This window comes from Rhinolophus sinicus, linkage group LG04 (genome assembly GCF_036562045.2).
Source record: "Rhinolophus sinicus isolate RSC01 linkage group LG04, ASM3656204v1, whole genome shotgun sequence".
NCBI lineage: Eukaryota > Metazoa > Chordata > Mammalia > Chiroptera > Rhinolophidae > Rhinolophus > Rhinolophus sinicus.
In genome coordinates this window covers 140695797-140708588 of record NC_133754.1, presented here as the reverse complement: position 1 = coordinate 140708588, position 12792 = coordinate 140695797, and the positions used below count along the sequence as shown (strand labels likewise).

The window sequence follows — 12792 nt, the reverse complement described above, 5'->3', positions numbered from 1 at the left end:
TATGAGCTGACTGATGTACATATTGACAAGCCCATGGTGAACAGTAATGGAAGTGAAGATGAAAGGCAGTGAGGAACCAGCCCTTTGATGGGATGCTGAGTTACCCCAACAGCAAAGGAGACTCACATCTGCTTGTTATCCTAGGTTCTCTTTTATTCTGGTCTGCCCCTCCCACCCCACCAGAAATATGACTTAACTGTACTTGGATTCCTGAACTGCATAGCTGTCTCTCGTAATTGATTTCCCTCTCCTGTAGGTCTCGAGCCTAGAAAAGGAGTATTGCTCTATCATATTTCTCTCAACGAGCCTTTTTTCTTTCAGAACGATTGTCACTGTACTGGATGGACTGCCGAACTATTGAACTGCTTCTATCTTTTGACCACACTAGGAAATTGTCCGTGGAGTTGAAATATTTACTGCAGTAATTTCTGGCCTTACATAATTGAGGTAAGGTATACTTTATTCCTATACACCTATGATGAAGTTGTCATGTTTGTGTCCTTTACCTTTGCATTTTTAGAGACATTGATCCATCCTTTTCCCCTTTTTTTATGTTCTAATAATCCCTCAGAGCGCTCCTAGTCTGAATATATATAAGGGTGCAGAAAAGACGTTTACAGGATGAAATAAGAGCAAGCTGTTTGACTCGGAAGAATAAAGGGGGAAATGTATTACTCCAGATTAAATCAAGAAAGTGCCTCATTTCTATAAATACAATATGCATAGAGTGGATTATACTAGAGAAAAATCAGTAGGTTGAAAGGAGTATTATTAAGGCTACTTGAAAAAAATGGAGATACTTAAATATTAAAATATTGCTGGCTTTATTCAAGTAAGGAACATCTAGAAAATAGAGCGAATTTAAAAGAAAAATTTTTATTCTACTTCCAGAGATAATCACTGGTAAAATTTTACTGCATTATTTGTAATATTTGTATTACAAATACTTGTAATTATGTGTCAGCCGTATGTCTTAATTTGCTAGATTTTTGCAAATGAGGGACATCACATGCTTGCTCCATGCCAGGCTCTGTACCTAGCACTTTACATACGTTAATGTATTAACTGTCTCAACCCTGTGAGGTTGCTACTTTTCTTATCCCCATTTAAACATAATAAAATTGCAATTCAGAGAAATTAAACGACTTTCCCATGTTCACACATTTAGAAAATCCACTCAGAATTTGAAGTAGTCAGATACCAAAGCCTACACCAACAGGATATTTTTGCACACTTCTTTTCCTTATCAAAATGCTTGTTTCTTTTGCTATAGCATCATTTGAAATGACTGCACAGTATTCACTTACGTTTGGTATGCAATGGTTTCTCTACTCCATCTCCTTTTCTTGGAGATTTATTTGTTGTTGTTTTTTTGCATTTACTTTTAGAAATAGCATTGTAGTGAATGTCTTTTGTGCACATCCCATGACTTCCCTGAGACAAATTAGTACAAGTGGCATTGCTGAGTTAGTGGGAACATGGGAATTTATCATTCCAGTTTTGATACACTCTGCTAATTGTCTTCTCAAAAGGGTATACCAGTTTATACTCTTACTAGCAGTCTGTGGAAGTGCCTGATCACCCTAACCCCTCAGCAGCCTTGGTAATTAGCAATTGGAATACTTCTGTTTGCCTCTTTAAAAGATACCAGGTGTCCTTATTCAGGTCCATATCCCTGCCTCTAATACTCTAGGGCCATGGCCTCCTGACTGGCTTCTCTCTGTCTGCTCTAGACCTCACTTTGTCACTAAAGGAATTAATTGCAGGACCGTGGGTAAAATCATGGGTTCTAGAACTAGACACCTGGATTCAAATCACGACTGTATTCCTCTGCCTTGATTTCTCCATCAATGAAATGGGAATGGTAATAAAACCTTTCCAGTAGTGATGTGAGGTGATAGTTGATGTAAAATACTGTAAACAATGCATGATCCATGCTACATGCTCATTGATTGTTGGTTGCTACTGTTACTTTCCAAAAGTCCATGCTTGTATAATTAAAAAACCAAAGGTTATCCTTGTTTTGAATGAAATATGATTATTACCAAGTTTGCAATTCACACTAGAAGCTAAAATGCTGACATTGCAGTATTGTTGGTGTGAACACAGTGACCAACCCGAAGGTCACAAATAACCATCCCGGCCTCCGTTGATGCCCAGCGGTCAAGGATAAGGAGGAAGCAGTAGTAACAGGAATAACTAGAATGTTTAAGTGCTTTATAAGCTCACAGAGCACTTTCACACACGGCCTCACTTCGTCCTCACTTCATACCGTAAGCTGTGAGGGAGGTGGAGCAGCTGTTACTAACCTGGGTTAACAGAGGAGGAAATTGACTTGGCGGACTACAGCGACTAGCTTACTTAGTCATGGAAACGGTCAGTGGCAGAGTGGGGTGTGTACTCTAGGCTCTCCAACTGTACATCTGTACTCGATGCTTCCTGACAGGGATGAACTGAAGAGGTACAGGTCTAGATCCCCAGGTCTAGAAGTCAAATCTTTTCCCTCTGGCTTCTACATAGACAGACTGGGAAGCAGGAATACCTGGGTATTATCCCCCTGCATCTGTTCTTCACACAGCAGAGTGACCTTTTTCAAGCATAATCGCATTGGGCCACACCCCTGCCTAAGCCTGCCCTGGCATTCTCCTTCACCTGGGTCTGCAAGGCCAGGCATGATCTGGCTTTGCCTGCTCTCCAGCCTCACTGCTGTCACTCACTCTAGAACACTCTGTTCCAGCCCCACTGGCCTCCTTTCCAGGAACATGCCAATCTCTTTCCTGCCCCCAGGTTCTCTAAGTGCTATTCCTCTGCTTGGAACACATGTTTGTACATGTGTGTGCATACACACCCTCACCACACACATACTTGTGCTCACGCCCCTTTCTTGTGGCTGATGCATTCAGGGAGGCCGTTCCCAAAGAGAGCTCTGGAACAGGCTACTGGGGGTCCCTTGGCTTTCCCGTTCTCTAGCTCTGTGTCCTTGGGCAAGTTCCTCACCTCTTCCTCACCGGTGACATTGCAGCATCAGAATCGTCATCGTAATAGTACCTATCTCAGAGTTGTTGGGAGGACTAAGTGCGTTAATTCATGCAAAGCTCTTAGAAAACCACCCTTTTTCCCAGAAGTGGCCATCAGTGGTTTGCCTTTCACTCGCAGGTTTCGGCTTAAATTTCACCTCAGTCAGTGCCGTCCTGTCCCACATTGGCCATTCCCGCCAGTATTCTCGATCTCGTAATCCTGGTTTTTCCCCCTTTGAGTATGTATCAGTAAGCAATTATTTTATATTTTCTTTTTTCTATTTCCCCCTGTAGCCTGTGACTCCACAGCTAGGTCTCTGCTGCTTAGCATAGGAAGTTTGCAGAATGAATGAATATCAACATCTCCAACCACAAGATTACATAGAAATTCCACCTACATTTTCTGACTGGAGTTTGATGGTATCATTTCACAGTATATTTCATCTGTATGAAACTTAGTTTCAAGTGTGGTTTTAGATACAAATGAAAATTAATTTTTTCCCCTAATGAGTAGCCAATTGCACTTTTTGTGATTCTTTTACAGAGAGTTCCAACCTACATTATTATCCTTAGGAACTGTGACATTTTTTTGTTTCTTTCATTTGTTTTTCCGTACTTGGGTAGTCCTTTTGAAAACAGTAAATGCAGAAACGGTTCATCAACATGAGTCAAATTGCTCATGAGAGGGAGAGCTGCTCCTGGGTCCCCTACCACGGCCTAGCTTCCGAGAGGAAGGAAGACACAGTGTTACCGATTTAGGGACTTGTTCCATTTGTGCAATCTCTCATACTGCTAAACCTGCGAGACATTTTGGGCAATCTTCTTTTAGATATTCTGTCTGCCATTTTTTAAAAAAAACTATTGAAACCTGAAAATTTCAACATTCCAATGACTAAATTACTTTTCTTAACTGCCTCTTGCATTTAGATGAGGGACAGAAATGCTTTGGCAGATCATGTATTCTAATCTTTGGTCTGGAAGAATTGGTCACGATTCTTCCCAATATTTTAACTTTTAAAATTAAAATTAATGACAAAAATAATGTATACCCATTGTCACATAGTCAAGCCATAAAAGATGTATACAGAAAAAAATTGACGATTGCATCTTACCCTCTGGCCCACCCCTTAATATAACCACTGCTGAGTGTACTGTATATTCTTCTAGACTTTTCAATGCTTAGTAAATATATTAGATCTTCACATACACACACATACTTGCATGCTTTTTTGGAACAATGTCATAAACCCACTTTCTTATACACATCAGTGGGTTTTAAAAACACTTGAAGCCTTTGTTTTATGGCTGGCCGCCTCTTAGAGGTCACTAATTGGTGTTTTCCCAGGGCTTTATCGAGCCCTGCTTAGTTTATGCGAATCGCTGGATGGAATCTTCCAGGGAGCAGTGGCTCGGGCACATTCAGGAATGTGGTATACTGATAATGATTTCTGTCTCGCTACAGAGGAAGAAATGAGGACTTAAAAGGGGAAGCCAGAGGAGTGGCAAAGGAGAAAATCCTTCTAAGTTCATGAGGGTGAACATTTTGCACATTGTTTGTACTGGGTTACATAACAAGTAGTTTGCTTTTCAGGGAAACAGGATGGCACTGGGGTGCTGTCAGGTTACAGAATTTTTCATGACTTTGTCTCCTGTCATTCTCTTCTGCCTTCTTGTTGTTGTGGTTCTGGTTGTTGATCCATGAGAATAGAAAATAAATTAGGGAAACTAATAATAAAAAGAAAGAAAGGAAATAAATTGGGGGTGGAGTAGGGTGGAGGGCAAAGGGACTCACCTGACTCACCTGGCTGTGCCCTTCACACTGGCATGCGAGGCCTGGCTGGCCTGGCTTCTGATCTATGGGCCTGCAGTCCCGAGAACTAACTGTAAAGGTTTCTGTAAGTAATGGGGGCTCTGGACTTAATGCAGAATTGCCCCTGTCAGGGTTTTTCACAGTGCCCACCTTATTATACTAGAGAGGCAAGTTTCATTGCTTAAGGGACAATTTACGGCAGTGGGCTCCTCTTCTTGTTTTAGATCTTTATGTTTTTCTGCCTCTTAATAAAATGTGAAGTCACAAAGCAATTAAATCGTAGTGTAGTTTTCAGACAAGAGGTTGGGAAAGGCTAATGGGGGAAAAGGCTAACATGATTGACAGAGGCTGGCTGGAGATTTACATTGAGACTAACTCGTTCCTCAAAATTTTCTTCATTTTCTTGTGGGAATTATGGGGTCAATCATACACCAGCAGGATGGATGATTAAAAATGCAGGAGTTATGATTTCTTTTTGACTTTGTAAGTCTCTAAATCCTCCCCCTGAACGTAGGGGTCTCATTTCAAGAACTTGATGAAATGATGGGGATCAGCCCTGCCGAGGATTAAAGTGAAGCAGAACTACTTTAAAATCTTAAATTGTTAATAAGCTTGAGCTTATTTATATTTTTTAAAATGTCTTAGGAGTCAATGAAATGAAGTAGAGAATTCATGATTGGGTTTTTTTGCCCCCTTTAAACTCAGTTTCACAAGTGTAGGTATTTTTGAATAGTCAAAAATATTGAATGGGGTTTCAACCATTACGTTTTAGAATTTTTTAAAAAAATTAATCATTTTTAATAATGACATTTAAAATGAGGAAAAGTTGGAAAAAATTGAACATAAAAATCTGGAGAGTTAAGATTTGCGTCCCTCTTCTTCTAGCCTCCTTTAATATATAAAATTCTTTTGATTCAGCCACTTTGTATTGATGCTGACCTTTTTATTCCAATCAAGAGAATTAAAAAATACGGATATATAAATTGTACATGTTATCCATTATTACAGAAACAGTTTAATTTTGAGAAGCGTTGAAAAGCTGCCTTTTGACCTGCAGGTCTTGTGTTTGTTTCCTAAAAATCACATTGAAATGGCCAAAACAAATAGCTTACATTAAAATGTGATGTTTGGGACAAGGATTAAATAAGAGTTAACTTATGTGACCCAGAAAATAAGTGGCTAAGCGGACAGTGCTTTTTCTGGTGTGAATTTCTATTGCCTGGAAAGCAGTGTGAAGGGGACACTTTTCATGCCTTTGCGGGAGTGCCCCCACCCCTGCTCCTGACTCTACACCACAGAAAGAACAAGAGCCAAAGGATAGACTGCAAAGCAATTCTAGAGCTGTTTCCAGTGTTTTTCCAGATAGGTTACTTGGGAGCAGATCTGTGCTGAAGGAATAGGAGAAATGTTCATTTCTAGAGCTTTGGTAACATGGTAGCAAACAACTTTTATACCCAATCAGTAAGTCTTTTCCGAGTCTCTACCCAGGGTCCTATGTGAGAACCAGGGTTCAGTTTCCTCACCTGGCAAGGAGGGCGTGGCACTTCTTTGAATGTCCGTTGCTGTAGATTGTTTGGATAGAAAGGAGAGTAAAGGCAGCCAGGCTGACTGTCCTCTGAGCCCTCAGTGGGGCCGGTGCTCATTTACAGTCCCTGGTGTGGGGTATGTTTCCTTTTCCTCTGGCAAGAGTTCTGTATCCAGAGTATTCCACAGAGAGGCCACCTGGATGCAGAAGGCTTCCATCTGCCCTGGTACCACCGCCTCACTGTTCCATGGTGAAGTCACTTAGTGGGACACTGGGGTTTTGGTCTTACCTATAGTATGTTATTTCTTTTTAATTGTGTTTATCTCTAATGAGATGAAATTCACATGAAAGTGAATAATTCAATGGCATTTAGTACATTCACAGGCTGCTGCCTCTATTTGGTTCTGAAACATTTTCGTTACCCCAAAAGAAAACCCTGAACCGTAACTCCTATTCCCTCCTTCTCAGCCCTGGCAACCACTAATCTGCTTTTTGTATCTGTGAATTTACCAGTTCTGGATTATCTCATGTAAACGTGTGAGATATCCATGTGAATCTCGTATCTCTTATAAGTCACCCAGTGTGAGACCTTTTGTTTCTGGCGTCTTTCACATAGCATGTTTTCGAGGTCCATCCATGTTGTTGCACGTACCAGCCATTTTATGACTGAGTGATGTTCTGTTGTATGGACATGCCGTGATTTGTCTATCCACTCATTCATGAATGGACATTTGGGTCTTTTCCACCTTTTGATTATTGTGAATAACACTACTATGAATAAGGTTGTATGCATACTTGATTCACCTTTTTCAATCTTTTTGGGTGTATACGTAGAAGTAAAATTGCTTAATCATATGGTAATTCTATTTAGCTTTTTTGAGAAACTGCCAAACTATATTCCATAGCAACAGAATCATTTACATTCTCATCAGCAATGCGTAAGTGTTCTAATTTCTCCACATTCCTGCCAACACTCATTATTTTTCCTTTTTTCTTTTTTCTTTTCTTTTCTTTAGATTATAGCTGTCATATGAGTATGAAGTGGTTGTTTCATTATGGTTTTGATTTTCATTTCCCTAATGACTAATAATGTTGATCACTTTTTCACGTTCTTATTGGCTATTTGTATATGTTCTTTGGAGAAACATGTATTATAGTCCTTTGCCCATTTTTAAATTGGGTTCTTTTTCTTTTTGTTATTGATTTGTTAGACTTCTTCAAAATAAGTAAGATTTACCCTTATGTTTCTTTTAAGAATTTTATGCTTTTCCCTCATCTATTTAGTTTTTCATCTATTTTGAGTTAATTTTACATATTGTGTGTCTAACTTCATTCTTTGTATGCGGATATCCCAGCACCATTTATTGAAGAGACTGTCTTTCCCCATTGAATGTTCTTTGTACCCTTGTTAAACATCAGTTGGTCCTATATATGAAGGTTTATTTCTGGACTCTTAGCTCTATTCCATCGGTCTATATGTCTGTCCTTATGCTAGTACCACACTCTTTCAATAACTGTAGCATTATGGTAAGTTTTGAAATTAGGAAATATGAGTCCTTCAACTTTGTTCTTTTCAAAGATTGTTTTGGCTGTTCAGAGCCCATTGCAGTTTCATATGAATTCAAGGATCAGTGTTCTATTTCTGTAAAAAAGACTGTTGGAATTTTGATAGAGATTGTATTGAATCTGTGAATGATTTGGGGTACTGTTGCCATCTTAACAATATTAAGACTTCCAATCCATGAACATGGATGTCTTTCCATTTATTTAGGTCTTATTTAGTTTCTTTCAGCAATGTGTTTTTCAGTTTTCAGTGTACAAGTCTTTTACTTATTTCATTAAATTTATTCTTAGGTATTTTATTCTTTGGATGCAATTGTAAATGGAATTGTTTTCTTGATTTTCTTTTCAAATTGTTCATTTCTGGTGTATAGAAACAAAATTGCCTGTTCATTTTTTTTAACTTTTATTTATTTAAGTGTGTTTTTCCAAGACCCATCAGCTCCATGTCAAGTAGTTGAAGTAGTTGTCTCAATCTAGCTGTGGAGCGCGCAGCTCAGGGAATCGAACCAGCAACCCCACTGCCAAGAGCACCGTGCTCTAACTAACTGAGCCAACCGGCCGCCCCTTACCTATTCATTATTTTCAGTTTTGTTTTTTTTTTAAGTCAAAAAACTAATCTCTACTGGTTATTTTAAAAAGCAAATAAGAACCCCAGTATTCCTCCAAATATTCCCTAGAGTGGCCCTTGTTAAGTTTGATATATATTCTTCCATATATTTTCTATGCCTATATGTACAAATATACTTTCTTCCTTTGGGTAGAATCATAATATACTTTGTCTACATTTTAACATATTTATTTTTTACTTCATTATAGATTATGAATATCTTTCTGTTTCAGTACATGTAGAATTACCTTATTACTCTTAAATGCTGCAGATAGTACCTTATTATACAGATGTATTGTACTTCAAGGGTTTTCTTTTAATGAGCATTTAGTGTGTTTTCAGCTTTTTTCATTATAAACAATGCAGCAATTCTTGTCCCTATATCAATGTATACTCGTGTATTTCTTAAAGATACTTTCCTATAAGTAGAATTGCTGATGCAAAAAATATGCACATATTACCTTTTGATGGACAGCAAGAGATTGTATTTGTTTTGTTTTTGTTGTTTAACTACCCGTTTATTAACGGTCATGGATGCTACCCACTCTTACCTAAGAACATCACAGTGAGTGATTAAATGCTTGGAAAAAATGGAGAAAAGAACAGTGTGTGTCTGACGCTTTTTATTCTCATACAGTGAGGTAACACATGTAATAATTTAAGTAGAATATAAATAGTAACATCCTTTTGAGTATGTTTATGAGCTGTGTAAACAAGGTGTTTTTAAATGTAGTGTTACTTCAACTTAATATTGTTAAGTGAGATAGCAACTAGTAGCACATATGTGCCTTGTAGGCTTTTTTCTCTTTCTCTCTCTACTACCTACCCACCCCACTGCTAACCTGTCTTTCATTAACCCCCCCACCCGTTGCTGGCAGTCATTCTTAAATAGCTTTGGATATTATGCCAAAAGATCTTTTGCTTGTTGACAGATTCTGTGAATACCCAGTTTTTTTTGGCACCATCCAAAACCAGTATGGGAATTGACTAATGTGTTCTAAAGTTAATGACTCTGTTTTGTTCAGGACCAACTGAAAAGTTTAACTAAGCTCCAGAAGGTAGACCGTATTCAGTTTTTTGAGATAGTTACTGTGACGTTCTATGTGTCTGAGTCTCAATGTCTCACGCCTTTCTATGTTTTTCCATGGTTAACTAAGTAAAGCAGAGGAAAATTTTTGTAAAATGCCCAAAGAAAAGAAAGCCAAATGGAAGTGAGGGATAAGGGTAACCATAGTTGCTTTCGTTTGCCATCAGTTTTTTTTTTTTTTTAACTTTTTATTTTGAAATAATTTTCAACTTAGAAGACAGTTGCATAGATAGTACAGAATTCACATACACTCTTTAGCCTGCTTTCTCCAGTGTTAGCATCTTACATAATCATAGCATAATGATCAGAATCAGGAGATTGAATGGTATGATACTTTTAGCTAAACTACAGACCTTATTAGCATTCCATCTGGTTTTCCACTAATGTCCTTTTTCTGTTCCAGGATCCACATAGCATTTAGTTCTGTCTCCTTAGACTTCTACACGTCCTCGGTCTTTCCTTATCTTTCATGATCTTGATGCTTTTAAACAGTACTGGTCAGCTATTTTGTTGAATGACTCTGAATTTGGGTTTTACTGATGTTTTCTAATATTTACTTTGATGTTAAGCATTTTGGGGAAGAATACCACAAAACTGATGATATGTTTGGTTGTGGTTTTTTTTTTTTTTTTTTGGCTGAGTAGTTACTTGCTGTTGATTTCTCTTATTAATGGTGATGCTCACCTTGATCACTTGATTCATAGTTTCTCCTGGGTTTCTCCGCTATAAAGTGACTGTTCCCTTTGTAATTAGTAAATATCTGGGGGGAGATACTTTGAGACTATGCAGATATCCCGTTTCTCTTCAAGCTTTCACCCACGGATTTTAGCATTCATTGGTAGATCTTGCCTACAATAATTATCACTATACTGTTTACCTAACAGTGATTTTGCATGAGCTATCCTTACACACACACACACACACACACACACACACACACACCCCAGCATAGTTATTTTATTCTATGGGTTCTTATCCAATTCTTCCATGATTTTATTTTCTTGCTCTGACTGTTCCAACATTGGCCATTGGGAGTTCCTTCCGATTGGCCCCACTGTCTTTTGACATGTTCCCATCCTTACTCATTTTGTGGCACCCCCAGATGTTCCAGTCTTTTGTTACATTTTCCTTGCCCTAGGCCTGGAATCAATGACTCCCTCAAGAAGCCTGGATACTTTGATTGGAGAATGGTATTTAGAAACCAATATCTGTGTGTTAGCTGTGCACATGTGGGTGGCATTGCTTCTGTCTCCCACCAATTTTAAAGCGAGCTCTTCCCTCTGAACATGAGTGTAGCAGGACTGAAAGTTCCCCTTGATACTGTTACGGAATAGATCATTTAGGTGTAAAATCATTTTGATTAGGCCACTTATTGGTGGGTTGTTAAAAATCAATGCACGTAGAGAGGCCTGTAGACAAATAGGTATTTTGAAGGTAAATGAAATGGGTTAACTTTTTTGTGGAAAAGTGCTTCTATATTGAAAGGCTTCTGTTAGCATTCAGATATCCTTAACATTCTTTTAATAACCTTCCGTGGATTTTTTACTCTCATTTTTAGTCCATTTCATATTTTAAGATAATGAGAATAACTTTTGATCATCTGTTATAGAAGGTACACACTATCGGATGTATACCTATTAGAGTGTTTTAGTTAATGTCTAAATACAAACATCATCCTATAATAAGATAATTTTATTTTTGCATAGGTTATTATGTAGCACAAAACTTTTGATAAATTATTTATGTCTTATAATTTTGTTAATGAAGTCTTACAATCAGAGGATATTGATGAAATATTTTTATTACTTGTAAACATTGAGAACCTCTTTTCCTTGGAGAGCTAATGTAATTTCTTTTGCTGCTTTTAATTCTTGCAAAATACATCTTGCTTAGATAAAATTCTAGTGCAATTCTTTTTTCCTTCGTAATTTTTCATATTTCTATTATTACATCTCAACTCTGTGGCTAGCAGTTTCTGTGATAATTAAGCATTGAAGTCAAGGCATTTCTGTGTGTGACTGGTAGGATCCTAATAGTTACAAATTGTATTCAGCTACAGTGATAATGATCTTCCTAAGCATTTTGCTCTATTTCAAAACTCATTATTAGGTTTGACGCCCTGTTTCTTATATATGGAGAAAGAGTCTCTTGTTCCTCTTTCAGAATATAAATGCAAGAGCAGGTTTCTATCAGAATTTAAAAGATGAATCTTTTTCAAGGGCATTTTGCTCTTGACTTGGCATTTCGTAAGAAATTTCCATATTCTTCCTACCCCAGTACACTTTAATTTGGGGGTGGGATTAGGTACCATATGCTACAAACCCCAGCTGGCAAGTAAAACTTAGTGTTGTAATGTTTTGCAAATATGGCTTGCTGACGCTGACCTTTAAATTGTATTTGCCAGCAATAAGAGGTCCTGAAGAGCTTGAAGTAGCTTTGAGAAGTAATCGTTGTGTGATCACTCAGCCAGAAGGATTTACTAAGAACAGCTTGTGTGTCTTACATTGAATTTAAAGATTAATAGTGTAAGACTTGTTCGTGGTGTCTGTAGACTCTAATTATGTAGAGAGATACCACATTAACGTTTAGTATTTCTTTACTCTTAATACTTCCTGCATCAATCATTGTCTTCTTTATATTTTCATAATTCTAGAACAGAGTACTTTCCTTATTAGTAAGTATTAATGTGTCCTATTATTAATTAAAAGAATAAATGCAATTGTTTAAATTTTTCTCTTTTTAAAAAATTCCCAAATTATTTTGAACTTACCATGCTTGATTTTTTTTTTTTTTTAATTAAGTCATGGCTGAGGAGGCATGGCTGAGGAGAGTGTCATTGGCCCTTGATTTCAGCAAAAAGCCATCTCATCCTATAGCATCTTGACTTTGGAGTACCAGCTCACAAATGCATTAGTGTCTAAGGTAAATGTTAGAGCTAATAGTCAAAGCACCAAACAAGTATTTTTCTGATTATTCTGGTTCTTTAGTCCATCTCTTTCCTGGAGACGTGGTAAATAACGACAATGATACTAATAATAACCATTTATTGAATGGGCACTATATGCCAGACGTTGTGTTGGACAGTTTGCAAATACCATCTAATTCAATCCTAATGGAACCCTCCTAATTTTTTGGAAGCCTAATGCAATGCTCAGAAGGTTAAATGACTTACCCAAGATTGCA

General features: G+C 37.6%; 1 protein-coding gene across 3 annotated transcripts in view; it reads left to right on the top strand.

Annotated features, from left to right (window-relative positions):
• KANK1 (KN motif and ankyrin repeat domains 1) overlaps nucleotides 1-12792 on the top strand; it is a 185638-nt gene that overhangs the window by 61311 nt on the left and 111535 nt on the right. For all 3 annotated transcript variants that reach the window (XM_019730205.2, XM_019730184.2, XM_074330512.1), the window contains one exon: nucleotides 322-447. The gene's annotated coding sequence lies outside the window, so the exon portion shown is untranslated. The remainder of the gene's footprint in view (nucleotides 1-321; nucleotides 448-12792) is intronic.